Here is a 14,053-nt window from a genome sequence, read left to right as displayed (position 1 = left end):
GAAGGGCCACCATTGCTTTCATCCCTCTCTCCTCTCCTCAGTCTCCCACTGTCCTTATCTATTAATGAACTCAAATCCTCTTAAGAGCAGAAGCCTGAGGATGTGTTACTAGCTAGCCTAGTGTCTGTGAAGTACAGAGTCCCAAAGACCTTTTCATTTATTTAAACACTTCTCTTTTTCTCTTTTTTTGTCCCTTCTTTCTATCTTCTCTCTCCTCTTTCTTTCTTTCATTCATTCATTCTTTCTTTCTTCTCTTTTCTTTCATTCATTCTTTCTTTCTTTCTTTCTTTATTTCATTCTTTCTTTCTTTCTCTCTTTCTCTCTTAATCTATCACTCTCTCTTTCCCCCTCTCCCTCTCTGCAGTTACTACTGGTGAGAGACACTTTTGAAGGAGTGGACCACACTATCAGGTTAGTTAGTTCTTGTTGAAAAGGTACATGTTGTTGTGCTCAAGGTTCTATTCACTCCAATAGAACACATCAGTTGTGTCTATACTGTTCACACATGGCAGATGGATGATACTGTAGGTAGCCTGATCCCAGATAACAAGGGGTTGACGAGAGAACACAAGCAGATCTGGGATCTGGCTAGAATACTCACTCACACACCTGGGGGCCTACTGAATCTTATGTGATGCTGATTAGATTTACTTGAGCAGTAGCTTAACACCCCTACTCATACAAACCAACTAGTGAATCATACACTGGAATTATACATATTGGGATGTGATTAAAAGATTGGGGCTGGCCTGTCTGTCTGCGGTGGTTGGCATCATCCGCTCTCTCCCTCATACTGGATGAGATTTATTCACCCTGGATTGACTGCTGCATGTAGACCCTCCCCTGTACCACTCCACCATTCTCTCCTCTACTGCTGCATGTAGACCCTCCCCCTGTACCACTCCACCATTCTCTCCTCTACTGCTGCATGTAGACCCTCCCCCTGTACCACTCCACCATTCTCTCCTCTACTGCTGCATGTAGACCCTCCCCTGTACCACTCCACCATTCTCTCCTCTACTGCTGCATGTAGACCCTCCCCTGTACCACTCCACCATTCTCTCCTCTACTGCTGCATGTAGACCCTCCCCTGTACCACTCCACCATTCTCTCCTCTACTGCTGCATGTAGACCCTCCCCCTGTACCACTCCACCATTCTCTCCTCTACTGCTGCATGTAGACCCTCCCCTGTACCACTCCACCATTCTCTCCTCTACTGCTGCATGTAGACCCTCCCCTGTACCACTCCACCATTCTCTCCTCTACTGCTGCATGTAGACCCTCCCCTGTACCACTCCACCATTCTCTCCTCTACTGCTGCATGTAGACCCTCCCCCTGTACCACTCCACCATTCTCTCCTCTACTGCTGCATGTAGACCCTCCCCTGTACCACTCCACCATTCTCTCCTCTACTGCTGCATGTAGACCCTCCCCTGTACCACTCCACCATTCTCTCCTCTACTGCTGCATGTAGACCCTCCCCTGTACCACTCCACCATTCTCTCCTCTACTGCTGCATGTAGACCCTCCCCTGTACCACTCCACCATTCTCTCCTCTACTGCTGCATGTAGACCCTCCCCTGTACCACTCCACCATTCTCTCCTCTACTGCTGCATGTAGACCCTCCCCTGTACCACTCCACCATTCTCTCCTCTACTGCTGCATGTAGACCCTCCCCCTGTACCACTCCACCATTCTCTCCTCTACTGCTGCATGTAGACCCTCCCCTGTACCACTCCTCCATTCTCTCCTCTACTGCTGCATGTAGACCCTCCCCCTGTACCACTCCACCATTCTCTCCTCTACTGCTGCATGTAGACCCTCCCCTGTACCACTCCACCATTCTCTCCTCTACTGCTGCATGTAGACCCTCCCCCTGTACCACTCCACCATTCTCTCCTCTACTGCTGCATGTAAACCCTCCCCCTGTACCACTCCACCATTCTCTCCTCTACTGCTGCATGTAGACCCTCCCCTGTACCACTCCACCATTCTCTCCTCTACTGCTGCATGTAGACCCTCCCCCTGTACCACTCCACCATTCTCTCCTCTACTGCTGCATGTAGACCCTCCCCTGTACCACTCCACCATTCTCTCCTCTACTGCTGCATGTAGACCCTCCCCTGTACCACTCCACCATTCTCTCCTCTACTGCTGCATGTAGACCCTCCCCTGTACCACTCCACCATTCTCTCCTCTACTGCTGCATGTAGACCCTCCCCCTGTACCACTCCACCATTCTCTCCTCTACTGCTGCATGTAGACCCTCCCCTGTACCACTCCACCATTCTCTCCTCTACTGCTGCATGTAGACCCTCCCCTGTACCACTCCACCATTCTCTCCTCTACTGCTGCATGTAGACCCTCCCCCTGTACCACTCCACCATTCTCTCCTCTACTGCTGCATGTAGACCCTCCCCTGTACCACTCCACCATTCTCTCCTCTACTGCTGCATGTAGACCCTCCCCCTGTACCACTCCACCATTCTCTCCTCTACTGCTGCATGTAGACCCTCCCCTGTACCACTCCACCATTCTCTCCTCTACTGCTGCATGTAGACCCTCCCCTGTACCACTCCACCATTCTCTCCTCTACTGCTGCATGTAGACCCTCCCCCTGTACCACTCCACCATTCTCTCCTCTACTGCTGCATGTAGACCCTCCCCTGTACCGCTCCACCATTCTCTCCTCTACTGCTGCATGTAGACCCTCCCCTGTACCACTCCACCATTCTCTCCTCTACTGCTGCATGTAGACCCTCCCCTGTACCACTCCACCATTCTCTCCTCTACTGCTGCATGTAGACCCTCCCCTGTACCACTCCACCATTCTCTCCTCTACTGCTGCATGTAGACCCTCCCCTGTACCACTCCACCATTCTCTCCTCTACTGCTGTATGTAGACCCTCCCCTGTACCACTCCACCATTCTCTCCTCTACTGCTGCATGTAGACCCTCCCCTGTACCACTCCACCATTCTCTCCTCTACTGCTGCATGTAGACCCTCCCCTGTACCACTCCACCATTCTCTCCTCTACTGCTGCATGTAGACCCTCCCCTGTACCACTCCACCATTCTCTCCTCTACTGCTGCATGTAGACCCTCCCCCTGTACCACTCCACCATTCTCTCCTCTACTGCTGCATGTAGACCCTCCCCCTGTACCACTCCACCATTCTCTCCTCTACTGCTGCATGTAGACCCACCTTCCTTCTGTTTGTTTGTCTGTCTTTCTGCCTGCGTACAGTTAGTGTACTGTAGATGTGCTTTTAATATGACTGGTCAATATCCTATTTGAGATCATGAATGGCAACATTAGTTCAATGGTACAGAGTCCCTGAAGGGAGGTGTGTATGACATGATTTTGTCTGATCTCCCTCTAGCCCTCACTTTGGCTCTTATACACAAACATTGCCAGCCCCCCTCAAACACACACAGACCCTCCCCCCCTCCTCCCACAAACTCTTCAAGCCTATCAGTCTGCCTGCGGGTCAGAGCTCTACCTCTCCCTAGAGGCGATACAGCTTGGTTTTATTGCCTGCATCGATCGTCAGTCTGCCCGTGCAGGGGGATCAATATGTGGATTAGAACAGAGTACCTCTCACCACCACCTCCACTACACACCCTGTCTCACTCCTCCCCAGTATCACCTAACCACAATCACACTGTCTACCAGGGGAGACTAGGGGTTGGATGGCTGTATTCTAATGAAGGCAGACAGTCTCTCCCTGTCAGCTCTGTCGGATTACACTCAGCCTCGCATTTAGCTTGTCTCCCTCGTCTCACACACACACACACACACACACACACACACACACACACACACACACACACACACACACACACACACACACACACACACACACACACACACACACACACACACACACACTGAACACCCTCCTCTCCCAGCTTTCTCCCCTCTCCTATCCCCCTTTCTCCCCTCCTCCTCCTCTTTCCCAGCCTGTTTGCCCCTGTCTTAACACTACAACACTCTATCAACATATCTACTGTCATTGACATTTTCCATTTGGCAGGCCTTATATCTTCTTGCTATGCCGTTGCCTTGGTAACGGTCGGTGGGGGCCTCAGCTGGTGGAGTGAGAGAGTTGCCCTGTGGGCCGGGCCGTCTAGTCGGCTGCCCGCTCCAAACCTGACAGAAGCACAGCGGGCCTTTTACAGCAGATTTAATAAGGCAAATAATCAGATCGCCCGTAGCCAGTAATAACGCCTTAATTCAATTTGGGATTAATTCATTATTGCCCGGTGAGCTACTTAGCGGTGAACAAAAATATGCAAATACCAAAATATTCAGTTCTTGCTACAATACATCTATTTACTGTTATTTTAGGCAAATGGTTATTCTAATGAGATATTTTAATGGTTATTAAATGAATATCTTATTTCGGTTTTTACAATAAACACAACTATTAAAAAACAAATAAGGAAAAATAACATCAACTTATTTTATAGCATCAAGTCCACCCAGGTTATTTCATAATTTCTTAGGCTTTTTATAACTTCTCCCACTTCTCTCCTCTTCAAGTGAAATCTTTGTAATCTCTCGTTTTAGCTGAATTAGAGCCACTTTGAGTGGTATTGAGTGGGCTGAAGGCTAATGAACGGGAGACCTGTGTTAAACTGTATCCAGCAGGAACACGATAAAAACAATGAAACTGTTTATCGTGTTCCTGATGGAGATAGTTTAATTGTTTAATGTGTGTTCCTGATCGAGTTAGTTTAACTGTTTATTGTGTTTCTGATGGAGATAGTTTAACGGTTTATGGTGTACCTGATCAAGATAGTTTAACTGTTTATAGTGTTCTTGATGGAGATAGTTTAACTGTTTGTGTTCTTGATGGAGACATTTTAACTGTTTATCATGTTCCTGATGGAGATAGTTTAACTGTTTATAGTGTTCCTGATCGAGTTAATTCAACTGTTTATCGTGTTCCTGACGGAGATAGTTTAATTGTTTAATGTGTGTTCCTGATGGAGATAGTTTAACTGTTTGTGTTCCTGATGGAGACATTCTATCGTGTTCCTGATGGAGACAGTTTAACTGTTTATGTTCCTGATGGAGACATTTTAACTGTTTATGTTCCTGATGGAGACAGTTTAACTGTTTATGTTCCTGATGGAGACATTTTAACTGTTTATGTTCCTGATGGAGACATTTTAACTGTTTATGTTCCTGATGGAGACAGTTTAACTGTTTATGTTCCTGATTGAGACATTTTAACTGTTTATTGTGTTCCTGATGGAGATAGTTCAACTGCTTATTGTGTTCCTGATGGAGACAGTTTAAGTGTTTATTGTGTTCCTGACGGAGACAGTTTAAGTGTTTATTGTGTTCCTGACGGAGACAGTTTAAGTGTTTATTGTGTTCCTGACGGAGACAGTTTAACTGTTTATGTTCCTGATGGAAATAGTTCAACTGTTTATTGTGTTCTTGATGGAGACAGAATAACTGTTTATAGTGTTCCTGATGGAGATTGTTTATTGTGTGTTCCTGATGGAGATAGTTTAACTGTTTATTGTGTACCTGATGGAGATAGTTTAACGGTTTATGGTGTACCTGATCAAGATAGTTTAACGGTTTATAGTGTTCTTGATGGAGATAGTTTAACTGTTTATCATGTTCCTGATGGAGATAGTTTTACTGTTTATAGTATTCCTGATCGAGTTAATAACTGTTTATAGTGTTCCTGGTGGAGACATTTTAACTGTTTATCATGTTCCTGATGGAGATAGTTTAACGGTTTATAGTGTTCCTGATGGAGATAGTTTAACTGTTTATCATGTTCCTGATGGAGATAGTTCAACTGTATATTGTGTTCCTGATGGAGACATTTTAACTGTTTATCATGTTCCTGATGGAGATAGTTTAACTGTTTATCATGTTCCTGATGGAGACATTTTAACTGTTTATGTTCCTGATGGAGACAGTTTAACTGTTTATGTTCCTGATGGAGACATTTTAACTGTTTATGTTCCTGATGGAAACAGTTTAACTGTTTATGTTCCTGATGGAGACATTTTAACTGTTTATGTTCCTGATGGAGACAGTTTAACTGTTTATGTTCCTGATGGAGACATTTTAACTGTTTATCATGTTCCTGATGGAGATAGTTCAACTGTTTATCGTGTTCCTGATGGAGATAGTTTAACTGTTTATCATGTTCCTGATGGAGACAGTATAACTGTTTATAGTGTTCCTGATGGAGATAGTTTAACGGTTTATAGTGTACCTGATCAAGATAGTTTAACTGTTTATCATGTTCCTGATGGAGATAGTTTATTGTGTGTTCCTGATGGAGATAGTTCAACTGTTTATTGTGTTCTTGATGGAGATTAACTGTTTATTGTGTTCCTGATGGAGACAGAATAACTGTTTATAGTGTTCCTGATGGAGATTGTTTATCATGTTCCTGATGGAGATAGTTCAACTGTTTATTGTGTTCTTGATGGAGACAGAATAACTGTTTATAGTGTTCCTGATGGAGATGGTTTATTGTGTGTTCCTGATGGAGATAGCTTTACTGTTAATTGTGTTCCTGATGGAGATAGTTCAACTGTTTATTGTGTTCCTGATGGAGATAGAATAACTGTTTATAGAGTTCCTGATCGAGTTAATTCAACTGTTTATCATGTTCCTGATGGAGACATTTTAACTGTTTATGTTCCTGATGGAGACATTTTAACTGTTTATGGTCCTGATGGAGACATTTTAACTGTTTATCATGTTCCTGATGGAGATAGAATAACTGTTTATTGTGTTCCTGATGGAGATAGTTCAACTGTTTATTGTGTTCCTGATGGAGATAGTTCAACTGTTTATTGTGTTCCTGATGGAGATAGTTTAACTGTTTATTGTGTTCCTGATGGAGATAGAATAACTTTTTATAGAGTTCCTGATCGAGTTAATTCAACTGTTTATCGTGTTCCTGACGGAGACAGTTTAACTGTTTATGTTCCTGATGGAGACAGTTTAACTGTTTATGTTCCTGATGGAGACAGTTTAACTGTTTATGTTCCTGATGGAGACATTTTAACTGTTTATCATGTTCCTGATGGAGATAGTTCAACTGTTTATCGTGTTCCTGATGGAGATAGTTTAACTGTTTATCATGTTCCTGATGGAGATAGTTTATTGTGTGTTCCTGATGGAGATAGTTCAACTGTTTATTGTGTTCTTGATGGAGATTAACTGTTTATTTTGTTCCTGATGGAGACAGAATAACTGTTTATAGTGTTCCTGATGGAGATTGTTTATTGTGTGTTCCTGATGGAGATAGTTCAACTGTTTATTGTGTTCTTGATGGAGATTAACTGTTTATTGTGTTCCTGATGGAGACAGAATAACTGTTTATAGTGTTCCTGATGGAGATTGTTTATTGTGTGTTCCTGATGGAGATAGTTCGACTGTTTATTGTGTTCCTGATGGAGATAGAATAACTTTTAATAGAGTTCCTGATCGAGTTAATTCAACTGTTTATCGTGTTCCTGACGGAGACAGTTTAACTGTTTATGTTCCTGATGGAGACATTTTAACTGTTTATGTTCCTGATGGAGACAGTTTAACTGTTTATGTTCCTGATGGAGACAGTTTAACTGTTTATGTTCCTGATGGAGATAGTTTAACGGTTTATAGTGTTCCTGATGGAGATAGTTTAACTGTTTATCATGTTCCTGATGGAGATAGTTCAACTGTTTATTGTGTTCCTGATGGAGACATTTTAACTGTTTATCATGTTCCTGATGGAGACAGTTTAACTGTTTATCATGTTCCTGATGGAGACATTTTAACTGTTTATGTTCCTGATGGAGACAGTTTAACTGTTTATGTTCCTGATGGAGACAGTTTAACTGTTTATGTTCCTGATGGAGACATTTTAACTGTTTATGTTCCTGATGGAAACAGTTTAACTGTTTATGTTCCTGATGGAGACATTTTAACTGTTTATGTTCCTGATGGAGACAGTTTAACTGTTTATGTTCCTGATGGAGACATTTTAACTGTTTATCATGTTCCTGATGGAGATAGTTTAACTGTTTATCATGTTCCTGATGGAGACAGTATAACTGTTTATAGTGTTCCTGATGGAGATAGTTTAACGGTTTATAGTGTACCTGATCAAGATAGTTTAACTGTTTATCATGTTCCTGATGGAGATAGTTCAACTGTTTATTGTGTTCTTGATGGAGATTAACTGTTTATTGTGTTCCTGATGGAGACAGAATAACTGTTTATAGTGTTCCTGATGGAGATGGTTTATTGTGTGTTCCTGATGGAGATAGCTTTACTGTTAATTGTGTTCCTGATGGAGATAGTTTAACTGTTTATTGTGTTCCTGATGGAGATAGTTCAACTGTTTATTGTGTTCCTGATGGAGATAGAATAACTGTTTATAGAGTTCCTGATCGAGTTAATTCAACTGTTTATCATGTTCCTGATGGAGACATTTTAACTGTTTATGTTCCTGATGGAGACATTTTAACTGTTTATGTTCCTGATGGAGACATTTTAACTGTTTATCATGTTCCTGATGGAGATAGAATAACTGTTTATTGTGTTCCTGATGGAGATAGTTCAACTGTTTATTGTGTTCCTGATGGAGATAGTTCAACTGTTTATTGTGTTCCTGATGGAGATAGTTTAACTGTTTATTGTGTTCCTGATGGAGATAGAATAACTTTTTATAGAGTTCCTGATCGAGTTAATTCAACTGTTTATCGTGTTCCTGACGGAGACAGTTTAACTGTTTATGTTCCTGATGGAGACATTTTAACTGTTTATGTTCCTGATGGAGACAGTTTAACTGTTTATATTCCTGATGGAGACATTTTAACGGTTTATGTTCCTGATGGAGATAGTTTAACGGTTTATAGTGTTCCTGATGGAGATAGTTTAACTGTTTATCATGTTCCTGATGGAGATAGTTCAACTGTTTATTGTGTTCCTGATGGAGACATTTTAACTGTTTATCATGTTCCTGATGGAGATAGTTTAACTGTTTATCATGTTCCTGATGGAGACATTTTAACTGTTTATGTTCCTGATGGAGACAGTTTAACTGTTTATGTTCCTGATGGAGACAGTTTAACTGTTTATGTTCCTGATGGAGACATTTTAACTGTTTATGTTCCTGATGGAGACATTTTAACTGTTTATCGTGTTCCTGATGGAGACAGTTTAACTGTTTATAGTGTTTCTGATTGAGACAGTTTAACTGTTTATAGTGTTCCTGATGGAGACAGTATAACTGTTTATAGTGTTCCTGATGGAGATAGTTAAACTGTTTATTGTGTTCCTGATGGAGACAGTATAACTGTTTATAGTGTTCCTGATGGAGATAGTTCAACGGTTTATAGTGTACCTGATCAAGATAGTTTAACTGTTTATCATGTTCCTGATGAAGATAGTTTATTGTGTGTTCCTGATGGAGATAGTTCAACTGTTTATTGTGTTCTTACATTTACATTTACATTTTAGTCATTTAGCAGACGCTCTTATCCAGAGCGACTTACAAATTGGTGCATTCACCTATAATATCCAGTGGAACAACCACTTTACAATAGTGCATCTAAATCTTTTAAGGGGGGGGTTAGAAGGATTACTTTATCCTATCCCAGGATAAAGTAATCTCTTGATGGAGATTAACTGTTTATTGTGTTCCTGATGGAGACAGAATAACTGTTTATAGTGTTCCTGATGGAGATAGTTTATTGTGTGTTCCTGATGGAGATAGTTCAACTGTTTATTGTGTTCCTGATGGAGACAGAATAACTGTTTATAGTGTTCCTGATGGAGATAGTTTATTGTGTGTTCCTGATGGAGATAGTTCAACTGTTTATTGTGTTCTTGATGGAGATTAACTGTTTATTGTGTTCCTGATGGAGACAGAATAACTGTTAATAGTGTTCCTGATGGAGATAGTCTAACTGTTTATCATGTTCCTGATGGAGATAGTTTAACTGTTTATCATGTTCCTGATGGAGATAGTTTAACGGTTTATAGTGTACCTGATCGATATAGTTCAACTGTTTATTGTGTTCCTGATGGAGATAGTTTAACTGTTTATCATGTTCCTGATGGAGATAGTTTATTGTGTGTTCCTGATGGAGATAGTTCAACTGTTTATTGTGTTCTTGATGGAGATTAACTGTTTATTTTGTTCCTGATGGAGACAGAATAACTGTTTATAGTGTTCCTGATGGAGATTGTTTATTGTGTGTTCCTGATGGAGATAGTTCAACTGTTTATTGTGTTCTTGATGGAGATTAACTGTTTATTGTGTTCCTGATGGAGACAGAATAACTGTTTATAGTGTTCCTGATGGAGATTGTTTATTGTGTGTTCCTGATGGAGATAGTTCGACTGTTTATTGTGTTCCTGATGGAGATAGAATAACTTTTAATAGAGTTCCTGATCGAGTTAATTCAACTGTTTATCGTGTTCCTGACGGAGACAGTTTAACTGTTTATGTTCCTGATGGAGACATTTTAACTGTTTATGTTCCTGATGGAGACAGTTTAACTGTTTATGTTCCTGATGGAGACAGTTTAACTGTTTATGTTCCTGATGGAGATAGTTTAACGGTTTATAGTGTTCCTGATGGAGATAGTTTAACTGTTTATCATGTTCCTGATGGAGATAGTTCAACTGTTTATTGTGTTCCTGATGGAGACATTTTAACTGTTTATCATGTTCCTGATGGAGACAGTTTAACTGTTTATCATGTTCCTGATGGAGACATTTTAACTGTTTATGTTCCTGATGGAGACATTTTAACTGTTTATGTTCCTGATGGAGACATTTTAACTGTTTATGTTCCTGATGGAGACATTTTAACTGTTTATCGTGTTCCTGATGGAGACAGTTTAACTGTTTATTGTGTTCCTGATGGAGATAGTTTAACTGTTTATTGTGTTCCTGATGGAGATAGTTCAACTGTTTATAGTGTTCCTGATGGAGATAGTTTAACTGTTTATTGTGTTCCTGATGGAGATAGAATAACTTTTTATAGTGTTCCTGATCGAGTTAGTTCAACTGTTTATCGTGTTCCTGACGGAGACAGTTTAACTGTTTATGTTCCTGATGGAGACATTTTAACTGTTTATGTTCCTGATGGAGACAGTTTAACTGTTTATAGTTCCTGATGGAGACATTTTAACGGTTTATGTTCCTGATGGAGATAGTTTAACGGTTTATAGTGTTCCTGATGGAGATAGTTTAACTGTTTATCATGTTCCTGATGGAGATAGTTCAACTGTTTATTGTGTTCCTGATGGAGACATTTTAACTGTTTATCGTGTTCCTGATGGAGATAGTTTAACTGTTTATCATGTTCCTGATGGAGACATTTTAACTGTTTAGTGTTCCTGATGGAGACAGTTTAACTGTTTATGTTCCTGATGGAGACAGTTTAACTGTTTATGTTCCTGATGGAGACATTTTAACTGTTTATGTTCCTGATGGAGACATTTTAACTGTTTATCGTGTTCCTGATGGAGACAGTTTAACTGTTTATAGTGTTTCTGATTGAGACAGTTTAACTGTTTATAGTGTTCCTGATGGAGACAGTATAACTGTTTATAGTGTTCCTGATGGAGATAGTTAAACTGTTTATTGTGTTCCTGATGGAGACAGTATAACTGTTTATAGTGTTCCTGATGGAGATAGTTCAACGGTTTATAGTGTACCTGATCAAGATAGTTTAACTGTTTATCATGTTCCTGATGGAGATAGTTTATTGTGTGTTCCTGATGGAGATAGTTCAACTGTTTATTGTGTTCTTACATTTACATTTACATTTTAGTCATTTAGCAGACGCTCTTATCCAGAGCGACTTACAAATTGGTGCATTCACCTATAATATCCAGTGGAACAACCACTTTACAATAGTGCATCTAAATCTTTTAAGGGGGGGGTTAGAAGGATTACTTTATCCTATCCCAGGATAAAGTAATCTCTTGATGGAGATTAACTGTTTATTGTGTTCCTGATGGAGACAGAATAACTGTTTATAGTGTTCCTGATGGAGATAGTTTATTGTGTGTTCCTGATGGAGATAGTTCAACTGTTTATTGTGTTCCTGATGGAGACAGAATAACTGTTTATAGTGTTCCTGATGGAGATAGTTTATTGTGTGTTCCTGATGGAGATAGTTCAACTGTTTATTGTGTTCTTGATGGAGATTAACTGTTTATTGTGTTCCTGATGGAGACAGAATAACTGTTAATAGTGTTCCTGATGGAGATAGTTTAACTGTTTATCATGTTCCTGATGGAGATAGTTTAACGGTTTATAGTGTACCTGATCGATATAGTTTAACTGTTTATAGTGTTCCTGATCGAGGTAATCTAACTGTTTATCGTGTTCCTGAGGGAGATAGTTTAGTTGTTTGATGTGTGTTCCTGATGGAGATAGTCTAACTGTTTATAGTGTTCTTTTTTTTATTTATTTTTTTATTTCACCTTTATTTAACCAGGTAGGCAAGTTGAGAACAAGTTCTCATTTACAATTGCGACCTGGCCAAGATAAAGCAAAGCAGTTCAACAACATACAACAACACAGAGTTACACATGGAGTAAAACAAATATACAGTCAATAATACAGTAGAAAAATAAGTCTATGTACAATGTGAGCAAATGAAGTGAGATAAAGGAGGTAAAGGCAAAAAAAAGTCCATGGTGGCAAAGTAAATACAATATAGCAAGTAAAACACTGCAATGGTAGATTTGTAGTAAAAGAAAGTGCAAAGTAGAAATAGAGTTAATGGGGTGCAAAGGAGCAAAATAAAATAAATAAAATAAATAATACAGTAGGGGAAGAGGTAGTTGTTTGGGCTACATTATAGATGGGCTATGTACAGGTGCAGTGATCTGTGAGCTGATCTGACAGCTGGTGCTTAAAGCTAGTGAGGGAGATAAGTGTTTCCAGTTTCAGAGATTTTTGTAGTTCGTTCCAGTCATTGGCAGCAGAGAACTGGAAAGAGAGACGGCCAAAGGAGGAATTGGCTTTGGGGGTGACCAGAGAGATATACCTGCTGGAGCACGTGCTACAGGTGGGTGCTGCTATGGTGACCAGTGAGCGGAGATAAGGGGGGACTTTACCTAGCAGGGTCTTGTAGATGACCTGGAGCCAGTGGGTTTGGTGACGACTATGAAGCGAAGGCCAGCCAACGAGAGCGTACAGGTCGCAGTGGTGGGTAGTATATGGGGCTTTGGTGACAAAACGGATGGCACTGTGATAGACTGCATCGTTTGTTGAGTGGGGTATCGGAGGCTATTTTGTAAATGACATCGCCAAAGTCGAGGATCGGTAGGATGGTCAGTTTTACAAGGGTATGTTTGGCAGCATGCGTGAAGGATGCTTTGTTGCGAAATAGGAAGCCAATTATTGATTTAACTTTGGTTTGGAGATGTTTGATGTGAGTCTGGAAGGAGAGTTTACAGTCTAACCAGACACCTAGGTATTTGTAGTTGTCCACATATTATATTTGATGGAGATAGTCTAACTGTTTATCATGTTCCTGATGGAGATAGTTTAACTGTTTATCATGTTCCTAATGGAGATAGTTTAACGGTTTATAGTGTACCTGATCGATATAGTTTAACTGTTTATAGTGTTCCTGATCGAGGTAATCTAACTGTTTATCGTGTTCCTGAGGGAGATGGTTTAGTTGTTTGATGTGTGTTCCTGATGGAGATAGTTTAACTGTTTATAGTGTTCCTGATCGAGGTAGTCTAACTGTTTATCGTGTTCCTGATGGAGATAGTTTAGCTGTTTATCACGTATGTGTGAATCTCCTGCAGCCGACAATTCCTCCACCCATTCCCCTGATCTTTCAGTTTGGCTTCTGAATCAACTGTCATCTCCTCTTTGATAACATAACAATCACACGGAATGAAGATGGAGGGAATCATTCATTTCATGTTGAGATGTGAATAATTTGGAAGAGGCTATGGCTGTATTCCATATATGGGTCAAAACAATTTTCTGGTGTGTTTCAGGTTTCCGATCTTTCTCTCTCGTTGAACTCTGC

At 40.6% G+C, this 14,053-nt stretch overlaps 1 protein-coding gene across 1 annotated transcript in view; it reads left to right on the top strand.

Annotated features, from left to right (window-relative positions):
- The first annotated feature begins 212 nt into the window (after positions 1-212).
- LOC106601827 (trinucleotide repeat-containing gene 6C protein) overlaps positions 213-14,053 on the top strand; it is a 103,402-nt gene continuing 89,561 nt past the window's right edge. The window contains exon 1 of the mRNA XM_045719938.1: positions 213-411. The gene's annotated coding sequence lies outside the window, so the exon portion shown is untranslated. The remainder of the gene's footprint in view (positions 412-14,053) is intronic.

This window comes from Salmo salar, chromosome ssa06 (genome assembly GCF_905237065.1).
Source record: "Salmo salar chromosome ssa06, Ssal_v3.1, whole genome shotgun sequence".
NCBI lineage: Eukaryota > Metazoa > Chordata > Actinopteri > Salmoniformes > Salmonidae > Salmo > Salmo salar.
Note: the sequence above shows the minus strand (reverse complement) of the source record. Positions and strands in the feature narration are given on the sequence as shown.